We start from the raw sequence: 17,407 nt of genomic DNA, 5'->3' as shown, positions 1-17,407 counted from the left end.
ACAAAGAGGGCGGGGAGGTCCTGGATTTTGGAAATATCCTGAACTTAGACCATTTGCGGTACCTTGGTTTAAAAATTGTTACCTGTTTTGCCCAGCTGAAGGTTACAAACAGACACAGGAGCATTAGTGTATAGATAAATGTATCTCTATATAACTTAGGGAGTTTCTAGCTTTCTCATTTTTTTTTGTCAGATAAGGAAACACACTCCACAGAAAGACCAGAAATATACCGAAAGCGCACTGAAGATGTCCCCCCCCCAATGGAGACGAAACATTTGCAGCCAAATAGCAAAGCTCAGAGATGAAACCTACAACTTTTCCTTCTAACAGCCTTCCTTTGAACCCGTGAAGAAGCAGATCTCCAATAATGTGGGAACTTGCAATTGCCTGTTTACATAACTGTTTTTTGTGACTTCATTAGTCTAAAAACTAATTCTTTCAGCTTAAATCTCTGAAACAGTAGTGAGTAGTGAGTGTCCTGATAGTTAAGGGGCATTCTAAGCATATCGGTAGTGTGTGGGGCTAAGGACTGCTATAGGTAGGAGCAATTATGTAAAGTGTGGGTGTAGTACCATATCACAAACATCTGAGAGCCAGTTTGTTGTAGTGGTTAAGGTATCTAGCTAGAAACTGGGAGTCTGTGAGTTTAAATCCCACTATAGGTACAAAGCCAATCTCACTGTACACATGTTGTACTTTGACAATAAATGTTCATTCATTCATTCAAAGCCAGCTGAGTGACTTGGACCAGTCACTTTCTCTCAGCCCTAGAAAGAAAATTCTCGTCAGGAAAAATTCAGGGACTTGTCCAGGCAGTCTTGGAGAATTGCACCCCACATTATATACATGGGTCAGGCAGAGATGATTTATGGTTTTTCCCCCTTTCCTTTGATAGAATGTTGAAGTTCAATACATGTGCTTGTTTTCATGTAGTTCCCTCACTACATCTGGCATAAAACATTTTAGTTGTTAGTAAATCAGGAATTAGAAAATGGGATTCAGCATCTGCATACTGCTCTCAGGCTTTTATTGCAACCCATATTACAGCTGAACAGAGGACTGTATCTGAGCCAGAGCTAGGGTTAGGGTTAGGGTTATATTCTGTTATTTATTTACTAGCTGTTAGTATACTATTGTATTTATTTGCCTCACTGTGTTTTTGTTTGTTTTGTTCATTTAAATTTTGCTAATTATTGACCAAATAAATATTACTGATATTGAACTGAGCCAGAAATAACTTATTAAGCAATATATTCTTTTCACAATTTTGATTACACCAGAAGAGGTGGACAGGATCATGAGGAGACTGAGTTCCACCACGTGTTTGTTGGACCCATGCCCCTCCTGGCTTGTGTATGCAGCTTGGGAGGGCTCCGGGCAGTAATAACTGCTTCTTTGAGGGAGGGTACCTTCCCTGCCGCCTTGAAGGAGGCGGTGGTGAGGCCCCTCCTCAAGAAGCCTGCCCTGTACCCGGCTATTTTGAACAACTATCTTCCGGTCTCCAACCTTCGCTTTCTTGCGAAGGTTTTTGAGAGCATGGTGGCGCATCAGCTCCCTCTGTTCCTGGAGGAAGCTGATTATCTGGACCCGTAACAATCGGGCTTTAGGCCCGGGTACAGCACAGAGATGGCATTGGTCGCGCTGGTGAATGATCTCTGGCGGGCTCGGGACAGGGGTTGTTCCTTTGTCCTAGTCCTATTAGACCTCTCAGTGGCTTTTGATACCATCGACCATCTTACTGTAACGCCTCAGGGGGTTGGGAGTGGGTGGCACTGTTCTACAGTGGTTCTCCTCCTACCTCCTGGGCCGCTCGCAGTCGGTGTTGACGGGAGGGCAGAGGTCCGCCCCGAGGCCTCTCGTTTGTGGAGTCCCTCAGGGGTTGGTCCTCTCTCCCCTCTTGTTCAATACCTATATGAAGCCACCGGGTGAGCTCATTCGTGGTTTTGGGGTGGGGTATCATCCACCCAGCTTTTTCTTTCCACCCCGAACCAACCCAGTGATGCCCTCAACATGATGTCCCGTTGCCTTGAGGCGGTCCGGGTTTGGATGGGGAGAAACAGGCTTCGACTCAATCCCGCCAAGACTGAGTGGCTGTACATACCGGCATCTCAGATTAACCAGTCTATTCCATCGTTAACTAAGGGGGGTGAGGTGTTACCCCCCGTAAATAGGGCCCGCAACTTGTGCGTCCTCCTGGACTCATGGCTTAGTTTGGAAGATCATATAGGAGCCAGGGGGGCTTTTGCGCAGGTTCGCCTGGTGCGCCAGTTGTGGCCCTATCTGGACCGAGACGTCCTATGTACAGTCACTCATGCGCTTGTGACCTCCTGGATAGACTACTGCAATGCTGTCTACATGGGGCTGCCCTTGAGGACCACTTGGAGGCTTCAGCTAGTGCAGAATGCGGCCGTGCGAGTTGTGATGGGGGTTTCCCAATACTCCCACGTAACGCCCCTTCTCCGTGAGCTGCATTGGCTTCCAGTTGCCCTCCGGGTGAGATTCAAGGTGCTGGTGATGACCTATAAAGCCCTAAATGGCATGGGTCCGGATTATCTTAGGGAGCACCTGCTGCCAGCATCCACTTCCCATTGTCTTGTGTGGTCCCACAGGGAGGGCCTCCTCAGGGTCCCGCTGGTCAGGGAGTGCCAGCGGGTGATCCCCAGGGGGAGAGCGTTCTCGGTGGGCGCACCTGCCCTATGGAATCAGCTGCCTTAGGAACTCTGGATCGCCCCCGACCTTCGTTCGTTTTGCCGGGACCTAAAAACTTGGCTATTTGACTTAGCCGGCCTGGACTGAGGGGGTTTTAAGGTTTTAAATTTTAAATTTTAAACTGTTTTGGGGCTATTAATTTAATTTTATTTTATTTGTACATTGCACTGTTTTAATTTGCCCTGTAAACCGCCCTGAGTCCTTCGGGAAAAGAGCGGTATATAAATCGAAACAAATAAAATAAATAAATAAATTTTGGATGCTGCATTTCCTACTACTTTTTCTTAGCTGAGCCTAGTTAGCACAGGCAGTAGAAGGAGGCTGGTTTTGTGAGACAAAGTGTTCCAGAGACAGCAGGCCACAGAGAAAGGGTAGGCATTGTAATGTATTGGGGTTTTTGCTTGTATTAATTCACGTGTCTGTTTAAATTCTGCATTAACGGTTGCTCATTGGTGTGTATGTATACTGACTTAGTACTGACTAAGCCAGACTTGTTGTCTCCAGGACTATCATTGGTAGATTTGGGGCTGGAATGGCTTCCTTCAAATCTATTGGCCGCCACCTAGTGGCCAACCGTATAAATAGCTGCGCAGCAGCCACTGTTTCAGTTCTGTTCTGCTTGACTTCAATAAAGCATGTTACTGTTTGGAACCTTCCGTCTCGCTCAATGCCTACCAAGAACTGGCTACACAACAGGCATAGTACAAGAGGCTTTGTAATTTTGGAATTCCTTATCCTTAATACAGTAAATATTTGGGCCAGTCCTCTCTCCGTTAGCCTGGTACTCAGTTCTTGTCAAATCATAAATCTTCCTAATCATGCCAAATTTAAAAGTAAAGTTTCATCCAGGATCAGAGTGGCCAGCCCTAAGCCCCTATTCAAAATGCTGAGCAATTAGTGAAACTGCCAGTTGTACTAGCAAAACCAGCAGAGAAATGCAGCATTCCATTAGCAGGCAAGAAAGAAAATGAAGCTAAGACCTGCACCCTTCCATATTTAAAAAAAAGATGGAAATTGAGAAAATGAAATAAGCTTAAAGCAATAGTAACTTTCTATCCCTTGCTTTCCTAGGATAATCTGAAATAATTTAATGAAATTACAAGAATTTACTGTCCAGTTCTTTGTGTCAAAGTCTAAGAACTGATTATTCTCACTCTGTTCCTAGCAGTCTCCATATATGGAAGTGAACTTATAGCACTTACGGTCTCTAACAACATACTTCAAAGGCAGCAAGATTTCTGTTGCGCCAATTTGTTATACACATCATGCCATAAAGACAACATTGCTTGTTATTATTCCTTACCAGCTAATTCTAAGCCTTTTTGTTTCCAGAGAAATCTAAATCTAATCAGTGGCTAATGGAATAGGAACTGATTGTTTGCCTAGCAAGGAAGAATCCAGAATGAACAGAAGCTGGAGTTTACTGGACAGGAAAACTACTAGAAAACTACTATCCAGCTGTAAGCAATTAATTGAACTACATAGTTGCTCTAAAAAAAATATTTTTTCAAAATCTCAGAAAAGTCCTAAAGACCTGAGGCTTACATTTACGTATGTGTATGGACAACTTATGTAATTAATTATCATAGGTTATTTCCTATATACCTAGACTGCATACATGACTGTTTTTACCAGAGTTACTGGCATTTGTTGCTTAAATAATGTAACAGCGAGTTGATATCTTGGGGAACCATAGCAACTAAATATATTACAGTCAAGAGAAAAATACAGGTAGTCCTTAGCTTACAACAGTTCATTTATTGACTGTTCAAAGTGACAAGGGCACTGAAAAAAGTGACTTGATCATTTTTCACAGTTGCAACCTTTGTAGCATCCCCATGATCATGTGATCAAAATTCAGATGCTTGGCAACTGGCTCATACTTATGAACATTGCTGTGTCCCAAGGTCATGTGATCACCTTTTTCAACCTTTTGACAAGCAAATGGGGAAGCCAGATTCACTTAATAACTAGGTTGCTAACTTAGTAACTGCAGTGATTCACTTAACAATAGTGGCAAGAAAGGTTGTAAAATGAGGCAAAAGTCAATTAAGAAATCCTTCTCTTAACAACAAAAACCTTCGGCCACAAAATTTATGGTCGTAAGTCGAGGACTAGTTATAGTTTTTGTAGTTACAGTTTTTGTAGAGACTTATCACTTCACTTACACTACAACCAGTTTATTGGACCCGTGCCCTTCCTGGCTGGTTTATGCAGTCCGGGAGGGGACACGAGGCTGGTTCCAGGCGGTTATAGCTGCTTCTTTGAGTGAGGGTAGTTTTCCCGCCGCCCTGAAAGAGGCGGTGGTGAGACCTCTCCTCAAGAAGCCTGCCTTGGATCCGGCTGTTTTGAATAACTTTCGTCCGGTCTCCAACCTTCGCTTCCTTGCGAAGGTTGTTGAGAGTGTGGTGGCGCACCAGCTCCCTCTGGTCCTGGATGAAGCGGATTATCTAGACCCGTACCAATCGGGCTTCAGGCCTGGGTACAGCACGGAGACGGCATTGGTCGCGCTGGTGAATGATCTCTGGAGGGCTCGGGACAGAGGATACTCCTCTGTTCTAGTCCTATTAGACCTCTCAGCGGCTTTCGATACCATCGACCATGGTATCTTGCTGCGGCGTCTCAGGGGATTGGGAGTGGGAGGCACGGTTCTTCAGTGGTTCTCCTCCTATCTCCTGGGACGCTCGCAGTCGGTGTTGACAGGGGGGCAGAGGTCGACCGCGAGGCCTCTCGCTTGTGGAGTCCCTCAGGGGTCGGTCCTCTCGCCCCTTCTGTTCAACATCTATATGAAACCGCTGGGCGAGATCATTCGTGGTTTTGGAGTTGGGTACCATCAGTATGCTGATGATACCCAACTTTTCATTTCGACCCCAAACCACCCCAGTGATGCCCTCGACGTGATGTCCCGGTGCCTGGAGGCGGTCCGGGTCTGGATGGGGAGGAACAGGCTTCGTCTCAACCCTGACAAGACGGAGTGGCTGTGCGTACCGGCATCTCGGGATATTCAGGATATCCCACCCCTCATTATGGGGGGTGAGTCATTATCTCCTGTAGATAGGGCTCGCAACTTGGGAGTCCTCCTAGATTCACAGCTCTCTTTAGAAGACCATATTGTAGCTGTAACTAGGGGGGCGTTCGCCCAGGTTCGCCTGGTGCGCCAGTTGCGGCCCTATCTAGACCGGGATGCCTTGCGCACGGTCACTCATGTGCTCGTGACCTCTCGTCTTGATTACTGCAACGCTCTCTACATGGGGCTACCCTTGAAGACCACTCGGAGGCTCCAACTGGTACAGAATGCAGCCGCGAGAGTTGTATCGGGGGTCTCCCGATACTCCCGTGTTACACCTTTGCTCCGCGAGCTGCATTGGTTACCAGTTGTCTTCCGGGTGAGGTTCAAGGTGTTGGTAATGACCTTCAAAGCCCTCCATGGCATGGGTCCAGAATACCTTGGGGAGCACCTGCAGCCGGCGTCATCTTCCCTCCGCCCAGTACGCTCCCACAGAGAGGGCCTGCTCAGGGTGCCGCCAGTCAAAGAATGCCGACTGGTGACCCCCAGGGGGAGAGCGTTCTCTGTGGGTGCACCGGATTTATGGAACCATCTTCCGGTAGAGCTCCGGATGGCGCCCGATCTCCGCTCCTTCCGGCGCGACCTTAAAACCCATCTCTTTAACGAAGCGGGCCTGGCCTGATGGGACGGGGTGGGATTGTTACTATGATTTTAATTTTAAATTTGTATTATTATGGGCACTGTTTAATCATGTTTTAATAATTTTAATTTTTTGTACCTGTTTTTATGTATTGCCCTGTTAACCGCCCTGAGTCTCTTGAGAGAAGGGCGGTATATAAATTAAATTAATAAATAATAAATAAATAAACCAGCCCCTATTATCCCTAAGCCTATGAGAAAAACAAACAGAATTGAATTCTAGTAGATGTTTCTTTAGCTTTACTAAACAGGACACCTTCCATTCATTCCCCTAAGTATAGCTTTGAATAACTAATCATAGGTTGGCAGATATACATCATAGTTCTAACCTTGGCATAAAGCCTACAGTCAGTTCTGATCTGCAGGATATTGGTGCATAAAATACAAAGGTAAAAGCAAACAACTCTACTTTAATAGCTATCATGGCATATACTGTATGCTTCCATGGATTATATCTGGAATTCTAAGTAAGCATTTAATTAGATGATCAGAAGGGATGGTCATAATCATTTCTTCATAAGCGGTTACGTGCTTCTTGATTCTATATTGTCAGGACTGACACAGGAATAAAAGAAAGCAGCAGTGCTTCCCAGATTGATATGATCTTTCAGTAAGTATTTCAGAAAGGATAACCATACTTCAGCTGTGAAATCTGTCACTTCTATAGGTACATTGTTCTAAAAGCTTTCATGTTACAGAGCAGTGGTGGTCACTCGATCTGTAAAAGGTTCACCATCACTGTTATAGAGATTACCTTGGGCAAAAAAATATATAGAGCTAAATGCTTCAGAGGTGACCAACATTCTATTCGTTACCTCAGAGCTAAACTTTGTGAACCTTTAATGTTTCTATTTCTAGATTTGTGATATACCCAAATAAAGGGAGGTGGGGAATGTAGTGCAATGTGATCCCAATAGGAATGAATAGGAAAGGGAGGAGCGGAGCCAATTTTTTATAATGAGAAATTAATACCCAAACAGAACAATTTAGTTAGGAGATGTGAAGTTTCTAGCAAGAGACAAAAGACTATGTGTTGGTTATATATTTATAAATAGTTATTGCTATTTAGCTTGAAAACTCTATTTTTCAGTATATATAATAAATTTGCTTTTAATTTTGCAGATTTATGAAAAAGCCTTTTTCTTCCAAAACTTTTCTTCTGATGGTTTTTTCTCACTGGACCTTAAATCAGTCACTTATTCCACAGTACATTTTCCCCCTATTGAATGTGAGATAAGGCAACAATAACAGCTGTATTTGTGGTCATCCTCGCTGATGGCAATAATATGGATTAATTTCAGGGCGACTGTTGCTTTTGGGTCTAGATGACACAGATTACTTGCTCAGCTTAGAATAAATACATAGGTCATGCTGATTTAATCAAAATTTGGTGCTTGGATTGGCTCAGGAAGATACCCTAGATTTATTTTAAGGTCTAGTCATGCCGGCCACATGACCACGGAGACGTCCTTGGACAAGCGCTGGCTCTTCGGCTTTGAAACGGAGATGAGCACCGGCCCCTAGAGTCGGAAACGACTAGCACGCATGTGCGGGGGAACCTTTACCTTTACCTTTACCTTTAGCTTAATATGTTATGCAAACTCTAGAGTATTTTAACATCTTACTTAGTCATACACAGATTTTGTAATACTTAAAAATACATGAAAAGTTTCTGCTTGCCTTAGAATTTGGCACAGTCTGTTCAATCCACTGAATGTACTGTACATTCTCTTCTGTTTAGTCTGCAGTTTGATAATCAATGCACAGTTTACAGCTTCCTAGGAATAGATAGTCATTGTCTGTTAATGAGTTCGGAGAAGCAGGAAACACGGAATCATTTTGATACTTCCTATGAAACGGAGCCAGTTCTGTTTCTAAATGAAGTAACAAAGCTGTTGTGCATTTGATTTCATCGGGTTTTCTTTGCTTCCTTTCTTTGGTATATTGAATCTGAGAAAGTTAACTTTTCCCATCAAATCACATGATTAAGCATCTGGGTTAACCCCTTTCTCCCTCTGGTCTCTTCCACATGGTGGACTTCAGCTGTTACTCTTGTATATAAACCAGTTGGAAATGAAGCTGGTTTTTCTGGATTTTAACTTTTTCCTCCACTTTGGTCACAACAATGCTCTGGTGTTCTGCCCAGTTCACGCTTATGAAGGTCATTCATAGTTGGATTCCCTTGTTTTTTTTATTCTCCTATTGGATGGGAAAAAATATTAATTGCTGCCTTTTCCTTAGGTACAAATAATTCTTGACTTACAACTATATTCATTTAATGACTGTTCAAAGTTACAACAGTGCTAAAAAGTGATTTAAGTCCTCACACTTAATGACCGTTACAGCATCCCTGCAGTCACATGATTAAAATTTGGACCTGGCATGGACTGATGATGTTGCACTTTCCGGGGTCATGTGATCACTATTTGTAACTTTCCCAGCTTATCTCGAACAAGCAGTCAGTGTCCATGGGAGAAGCCAGATTTGCTTAACAATCACATTCTTCACTTAAAGACTGGTGACTTTTTTTAGCAACCATGACAGAAAGGTTATAAAATAGGGTGCGACTCATTTAACAACTATTTTCCTTAGCAAGGAAAGTTTGGGTCCCAATTGTGGTCATAAGTTGAGAACTACTTGTATGTCTTTTGGGGATTGATTGGGAAAAAATTGCACCAAAGCTATAACATACTGTCGTTTCAATTTGAGAGGAAAATACCAAAGCTGTTATGGAGGAGAATCATGTTAGTGTATTTTTTTTCCTCTCTCTCTCTCTTTCTCTCTCTCTCTCCATCCATACTACACAATTACTGTTGTATTAATGAACCTGCAAATAGAAAACAAACAACCTTTCCCTGTGCAGTGCAATAACCAGAGGGTGGAGGGGAGAGGAAGGGGGATTTCTGGCACTGTGCCCCAGGAACCAATTGGAGTGGAGGCATTTGTCTGCAATGAAATGAAGCCCAATACTGTAGATGAACCAGACTTTTTAGTAAGTTCCAGGAGATGTATTATTCCAACTTTATTTTATTCAAGTTACTGTAAAAGTTATATTTTCTTTTTCCTTGCTTTTTTGGGCAGGAAATTCAGCTATATGAGATCACTCAATGACAACTCTTCTAAAACAATTAAACTAAAACAATACCGTGATCTAGAGGTAGCGATGACAGTCCTGACTGTGGTGTTATAGACCATAATTTATTTTTTTAATTAGGAAAATAGTAAAGAAAGTTCCCCTTCAGAATTTGAATAGGCACATACTGTAAAGGCAGTTATAGTAATGTTTAAAAAGCTTCAACTATTCCTTTATTGTAAAATAAAGGATACGAGATTGGACAACCACTTGTCTGAAATGGTATAGGGTTTCCTGCCTGAGCATGGGGATGGACTATAAGACCTCCAAAGTTCCTTCCAACTCTATTATTCTGTATTCGGTAAATGTTCTGGCAAATAGGACCAGTTAGCCTATCTACATTATCCAAGAAAAGAATGAACTATCTGTTTCTGAAAGTAGAACAATTTAGAGATCTTTGGGATAACCTTCGCCCAGGTTCGCCTGGTGCGCCAGTTGCGGCCCTATCTAGACCGGGATGCCTTACGCACAGTCACTCATGTGCTCGTGACCTCTCGTTTGGACTACTGCAATGCTCTCTACATGGGGCTGCCCTTGAGGACCACTCGGAGGCTTCAGCTGGTGCAGAATGCAGCCGCGCGAGTAGTGTTGGGGGTCTCCCAATACTCCCATGTTACACCTCTGCTCCGCGAGCTGCATTGGCTGCCAGTTGCCCTCCGGGTGAGATTCAAGGTGCTGGTAATGACCTAAAAAGCCCTACATGGCTTGGGTCTGGATTACCTACGGCAGCACCTGCTGCCGGCGTCAACCTCCCTCCGTCCAGTGTGCTCCCACAGAGTGGGCCTCCTCAGGGTGCCTCTGATCAGAGAATGTTTATTGGTGGCCCCCAGGGGGAGGGCGTTCTCTGTGGGCGCGCCAGACCTATGGAACCGCTTGCCGGTTGAGCTCCGGATGGCCCCCGACCTTCGCTCCTTCCGGCGCGATTTAAAAACCTATCTATTTGAAAGAGGAACTGCCGACCATAGAGGAGTGGACTTTAAAGGTTTCCGACCTGGCAGAGATGGCGAAGATTTCGGCCTATTTGAAAGATCATTCGCAAGAACGCTATATTATGGAATGGAGAAAATGGATTGATTTTATCCAGAACAAGTATAGGGTTAAGAAGTTTTATGTAGCATTTGAATAAGTCTTCTTTCGTTTTTTTTTCTTTTATTATCTTAGTTTCTTTTTATACATATTCAATATTATTATTATTTGTTTTATCTTATATAAGCTAGAGAGTGATGGATTTTAGAGTTTATAATTGTTAGTATATGATTGTTTATGATTGCTTTTTATATATATACCTTGTATTTAAAAACCTATCTATTTGAACAATCTGGCCTGGTCTGATGGGTTTGGGGTTTGGATTTGGTTTTAACATTGTTTTAATTATTGTTTTATATTGGGCATAATTATTTAATCTTTTTTTAACTTTTGTATGTATATTTTGATATTTATTGCCCTGTACACTGCCCTGAGTCCTTCGGGAGAAGGGCGGTATAAAAATTTAATAAATATAAATATAAATATAAATAATATAAATATAAATAAATATAAATATAAATATAAATATAAATATAAATATAAATAATATAAATATAAATATAAATTATAAATATAAATATAAATATAAATATAAATATAAATATAACCTTTTACGTAAGCTTCAGTAGTCCCCCGGTAGAGAATCTTGATTTTGGGAAGCCTTCAGTCATTCCATCTCATCAGAAGGTCAAACCAATCTACAGTGTTGTGTTGGAAGGCAACTCCCTTGTTTGTCTAATAGGGTAATTATGTTTTCATTCTGAACCTGTCTCTTCCAGGTTGTCTGAGTTTACTGTTTTTCATCTGGGATAATTGATTTGTGCCCCGTGTCATTGTTCTACCATCTCAAGATGCAGTTTTCATATGAAAATTTGTTCTTTTTTACTTCTTCCTAATACTCCCTCCCCCAAATGGTGACATATGCTAGAAAGTGATGAGAAGAGCGAATAAAGATAGTCCTTGAGATATGACCAATCACTTAACAGCTGTTTGAAGTTTTGACAGACCCCACCTTAAAAGGAGAGAGCAGTTGTAAATAAAAAAATGACAGAAAAGTGCTGCACAGCCCTGTTGCTCAGCAATAGTCAAGGTTGTCTTCACACAACACATTTGATTAAATTAGCCCATTGTCTTGGATTCCATAATACCTTGATCTATCACCCACCCAAAAGATCTCATTAGTACAAGATCAGAAACTAAAGGAAATTCAGCCTGTTGAAAAATGCAGACTCTGTCCGTACTTGATTCAAGTAAGTATGTTGTGTGAACCTAATTTAATATCTTATTAAAAATTCATTCTAGGAGGAATGTGCAAGAATTGTTATTAGGACATTTTTATCTTGCAGTTTGAGTTACGTTAGAAGTTAACAGAATTCAGTCTATGGTGTATAAATATTACCTTATAGAGAAAAGTTACTGTAGTGTTAACATTACTAAATATAAGATTTAAGAGTTTTTTTTAAAAAAAAATAAAGCAAGAATTTTCCCATCATTGCATTTCCAAACACAAAATGAACAAGTTGGCATGTGTGTCACACAGGAATGTCTGAAATTTGTTTTCATTTGCTTGGAGTTATTTTCAGACTTTTAAAGTATCAGATGTAGATCAAATTGAAGATCTTCTGCTATCTAGTGGCTGTATCTTGAACTGGCAAATGCAGACCAATTGCTTGAAAACATTTTTTTCTTTACTATCTTTGCATTTGTGTTTTACTCCTAGCAAATCTCTTGAGCATCAGGATTTCTGGTTTACATAAACTTATGAAACACTCGGTATTGAATGCATGTACATTACATTATTCATTAAAAATAGCATGGACAAACAGTGATTTAAGTATCACGAACTGCATAAGAATTTGGATGCTCCATTTAAAATGTCACCTGGACAAAATCTGAGTGGCTGAGTTCACACAATGAAGTATGCAAAACAAAAAAACAACAACATTTTTGTTAGAATCCTGCATGAACTAGGTCCTCACATTAAGATGCAGCATGCTCACTGAACATAAGATTTGTATTGCATTAACCAAATTTAGCTTTTACCATGTTGTATGATTGCAGCAATTCAGCACTCTCACAAAAACTCAGTTGCTAATTTTCTCATTATAGAAAAGGAGTCCAGGCCTTCCTCTTTAACCAGTTTTTCTGCAACAGTTTGAATTAGTTAATATTTGATTTTTTATCCTATTTTAATTGGTCATATTTTATCTTTTACCTATTGGACTTCTTAACATAAAGACTGGATAGAAATAAAACGAATGTTTTCTTTGAACCACAGCCATAATCAGTAAAATAAGTTTTTATAATAGTGAGTTTAGATCTAGACTACAGTCAAAATGGATATTAATTTGGTAGATAGATTGTTTGAATCAAATGTTTTGTAGATGTCTATGTATTTATGCTTATGTGAAAGCGAATGTGCAAGATAGAGAGATAGGCAGACATAACTGAGGATATATAAAAATAAAAAATGAAGGGATCAAGTTTCCATCCCAAATAATCTATAGAGGTGGGTAATACAAGATCAACATGGGATGTTGAGGGATAATTGAAAAAGAAAAAAAAATCTTGTTTGGAAAGAAAGAATGATTTAGCTGGCAGGTATCTGGGAGTACCATCCATCCATCCATCTATTTAAAAACCATCACAATTTAAATGATTGGCAGTGGGTGATTATAAGCACACAATGTAATTATGGAATCTGGTGCTAAAAATTTGCTGATGCTAGAAGAATCTACAAGGATTGGTACTGTGTGGTATAGGAAGGTGTCACAGCAGATCAGGATGACTTTTAATAATGATTAGTAAACTAGACATGGACATCAAAATTATGAATACTAAAATTACTGTTGTTATAAGGTCACAGTAACAGAATCTTGCAAATCTGAATGTGCCTCTCCCCTCCTGCATTTATCCTAAAAAGAACTAAAGATGAGTCAAGTCTAAGCTGTTTTCTCAAATACTTGGATTCACATTTCCTTTATTGTTCATTGTCTTGGCTGTGGCTGTTCCTTCTCTTCCTTATGGTTATTTTCACAGCCTATTACAGTTGTTTATTTTGGAGTTCTATGCATAAAAAAGGATATCCTGCATCATTTTTCCGTCATTCAATATGTTGAAACTTCAAAACTCATTCATATGTTGATAGAAAATGTTGATGAGACTCTCTTGAACAAAATGTGGTACTCATGTATTGCTTTAGTTACTTGGGAGGATGGGGGAAAGGATTCAGCTGGATGCACTGTTTTTTTCATTGCACAATCATTTCTCTTGTAGTCCACGATTTTCCAGGCTTCTTCCGTGGTGATATTTCAAACCTGGAAGTATCAGCACTACAGAGTAATGGAAAGGTGACTATTTATTTAATATTTATAAATAGGTCTAACCAAGAACAGTAACATATGAACCATGTCCAACGGGGTTGCAATAAGTTGCAAAGAGAAATCAAAGAGAAAATAATCTAAAGGACCCATCAAATAAGGCTGGGGGCGGGGGGGGGGAGTTTCTTTCAAAGGGGAAGAAATCTTTTAAGAAACTTCCGAGCTGATTTTGGAACAGTAGCAGATTCTTGTTTCTCTTGACCTAGATATAACCTAACATTTTTGGCTTATTTATAGTTGTAGGATATTGCAATTTCAGAGATTGAGTAGGAGGAAAGTCTTGTTAGTTTACAATAGCAAAAAAATAAAAAAATAAATCAGGAGTCTGGTTGCACCTACCTTCTCTGACTAACACATTTTATTTAAAGGCTTAAGCTTTCACGAGCTGCAGCTTATATGTTTTAATAAAATGTGTTAGTCAGAAAAGGTGCTGCCTGACTCCTTTTGATTATTTTGCAAGTTCAGTGGTAATAGAACAAATGTGAGATTTCTGTCTTTCTTAGCTCTTGGTATTCAGAAGGATGGGGCACTTGTGACTGATGCAACTGGCATCTTCAATGGTCTACATAAATTAATGACTGCAGTATGACAGATACTCTTCCCCACTGGAAGAAATAATGCTGACATGGGCTTTCCCGCACTTTCCTTCATCACTGCTGGTGTTTATTAGCAATCAATTCTCACACTTCCATTTCTCTATATTGTTGTAACACAAAGTCACCCTAGAGGTCCAAGTGTATTGTGAGAGAACAGTGGAGCTGAAGATCAAACCTGCACACTTTATCAGTTGCATAACTTCTGGTTTTATCATGTTTCCAAGCAGGGCAACAGGACTATAGAAAGAGTGAATCTCTAGGAAGTCCCACCAAATCAGTGAATGTTACTTCATCTTTGCACTTTACGTGCATAGATTCTTCCAGTGTAGCCACAAGAAAGGAACACATCTGTTTCCCTGCCCTGACATGTTTCATCTTCAAGCCTCTTAAAAGCTTTCACTTCCTCGGCAGATGCCCAAGATCAACTACACCTGAAACTTATTAAGAGGACAGTCAGAGAAATTCTTGTTTAAATGAGACCAAGAAAATCCCCATTATTTATCACTTCCTTCTCTGGGATACACTACTGTTTTGAAGAGCTGGTGTGTGAGTGTGTGTGTGTACACATACACACACACAGAGAGAGACAGAGACACACACAGAGAGAAATACAGTTTTGTTCTTTAAGTAGGAAATGATGATTTTTTAAAAAAAAATTCACTTGGTATTTCCCAGACTTTGCTGTCTATGGAATAGAAAGAAAATTCTATAATTGAAGCAAAATCCAAAGTTCCACATTCATAAAGCACCAAGCTTAGCTATTGCAGTTGGACAATGTGATATGTAGGATGGAAATGGCACATGTCTCCCCAGTTACTATTTAATTTAATTTAATTTAATTTATTAATATTTCTATACCGCCCTTCTCCCGAAGGACTCAGGGCGGTGTACAGGGCAAGAATAAAACACAGAAATTTACAAAAACTAAAAGATAATTAAATGCATGCCCGATTAAAATACAATTGATACATAGTAAAAACCCCAATAAAAATGATAAAAACCCCACCAATCCCCCCTCAGGCCAGGCCGGCTTGCTCGAACAAGTATGTTTTCAGATCGCGGCGAAAGGAGCGCAGATCGGGCGCCGTCCGGAGCTCAACCGGTAACTGGTTCCATAGCTCCGGGGCGCCCACAGAGAAGGATCTCCCCCTGGGGGCCACCAGTCGGCATTCTCTGACCGGTGGCACCCTGAGGAGGCCCTCTCTGTGGGAACGCACAGGGCGCAGGGAGCTTGATGCCGGCAGCAGATGTTCCCTGAGGTACTCCGGCCCCATGCCATGGAGGGCTTTGAACACCATTACTAGCACCTTGAATCTCACCCGGAAGACAACTGGCAACCAATGCAGCTCACGGAGCAGAGGTGTCACATGGGAGTATCGGGAGACTCCCAACACAACCCTCGCGGCTGCATTCTGTACCAGTTGGAGCCTCCGGGTGGTCCTCAAGGGAAGCCCCATGTAGAGTTGCAGTAGTCTAGATGAATAAATATATTTATTCATCTATTTATTTATAGGACACCCAACTCCACAAAAATTTAACAAATTATAGTAAGTAACATAGTAGTTCCACACCTAGACATTTTTGGTTGTGTCAAAGCTTTTGTTACCTTTACTTTTTGACTCTTCACCTACCTCATGGACATCTTCCTGGAGGCTTCTCTGGTATTCATTTATTTAATTTAGATGTAAATTTAGGTGTAGATCTGAAACTTTACTCATGCATTCTGGATGTATTATTTTATGCATTATAATCCATCATAAAGTCCTCTCTCTATACTAAGTGAAGTAAAATAAAGGTAAAGGTGAAATAAAGAAGGCCCCACTGTACCCCCCACACACTGCAACTTCCATCATGCTGCCTTCCTCTCTGCCACACCCCCTTTCTCCATATGTACACTAAGCACAGTAAGTCCTATCTGAGAAAATATCACAATACCCATGATAGAGAGTGAAGTTAAATATGAAGTGATGAGTACCCATGTACCTTTCATGAAAGGCAAGAGGATAGAGATCATTGACTCTCTTGTTTTTCCTGGTAGCTTAAGCAAGCTATGGAACCAGTTACCGGTTGAGCTCCGGACGGCACCCGATCTTCGCTCCTTTCGCCGCGATCTGAAAACATACCTGTTCGAACAAGCCGGCCTGGCCTGAGGGGGGATTGGTGGGGTTTTTTATTATCATTTTATTGGGGTTTTTATTAATGTATCAACTGTTTTTATGGGCATGTATTTAATTATCTTTTAATTTTTGTAACTCTTGTTTTATTCTTGCCCTGTACACCGCCCTGAGTCCTTCGGGAGAAGGGCGGTATAGAAATATTAATAAATTAAATTAAATAAATTAAAATTGAGCTGTCCAGCTAAATAAATGTCAACCAAATGTTAGTCAACAAGTGTGGGAGACTATGAAAGACTGCATGATAAAGTGGGCACAAAATATTCAGGAACCAATTTCGTTGGACACCTGGGAGATAGTTTGGGTCAGAAATGTTAAATTTACCCAGGCTCAAAATTTAAGAGAAAATTTTTATAAAATGTTTTATAGATGGCATCTGGATCCTAAGAAGTTGTCCAACATGTATCCTAATTTACAGTCTAAATGTTGGAGGTGTGGTAGTTTAGAAGCTACCTATTTTCACATGTGGTGGACTTGTAGAAATATAAAAGCTTTTTGGATTAAAATTTGGTGGAACATTCAAAAGATTTTTAAGAGAAAGATAAAGTTTTCCCCGCAATTGTTTTTATTGGGTATTGTTGTAGATTGTGATGTTGAACATGATAACGGCAGCACGGTTACTGGTGGGACAATATTGGAAGAAGGATAGTTTGCCCACTGTAGAAGAATGGGTGTTTAAAGTT

General features: G+C 40.9%; 1 long non-coding RNA gene across 1 annotated transcript; it reads left to right on the top strand.

Moving 5' to 3' along the window:
- The first annotated feature begins 4,062 nt into the window (after positions 1 to 4,062).
- Positions 4,063 to 16,676, top strand: LOC308663651. Its single transcript, XR_014025461.1, has 3 exons — positions 4,063 to 4,169; positions 13,851 to 13,924; positions 16,589 to 16,676. It is a non-coding gene; the product is annotated as an uncharacterized lncRNA (long non-coding RNA).
- The last annotated feature ends 731 nt before the right edge of the window (positions 16,677 to 17,407 follow it).

Source organism: Vipera berus (assembly GCF_964194415.1).
Source record: "Vipera berus genome assembly, chromosome: 2".
NCBI lineage: Eukaryota > Metazoa > Chordata > Lepidosauria > Squamata > Viperidae > Vipera > Vipera berus.
Note: the sequence above shows the minus strand (reverse complement) of the source record. Positions and strands in the feature narration are given on the sequence as shown.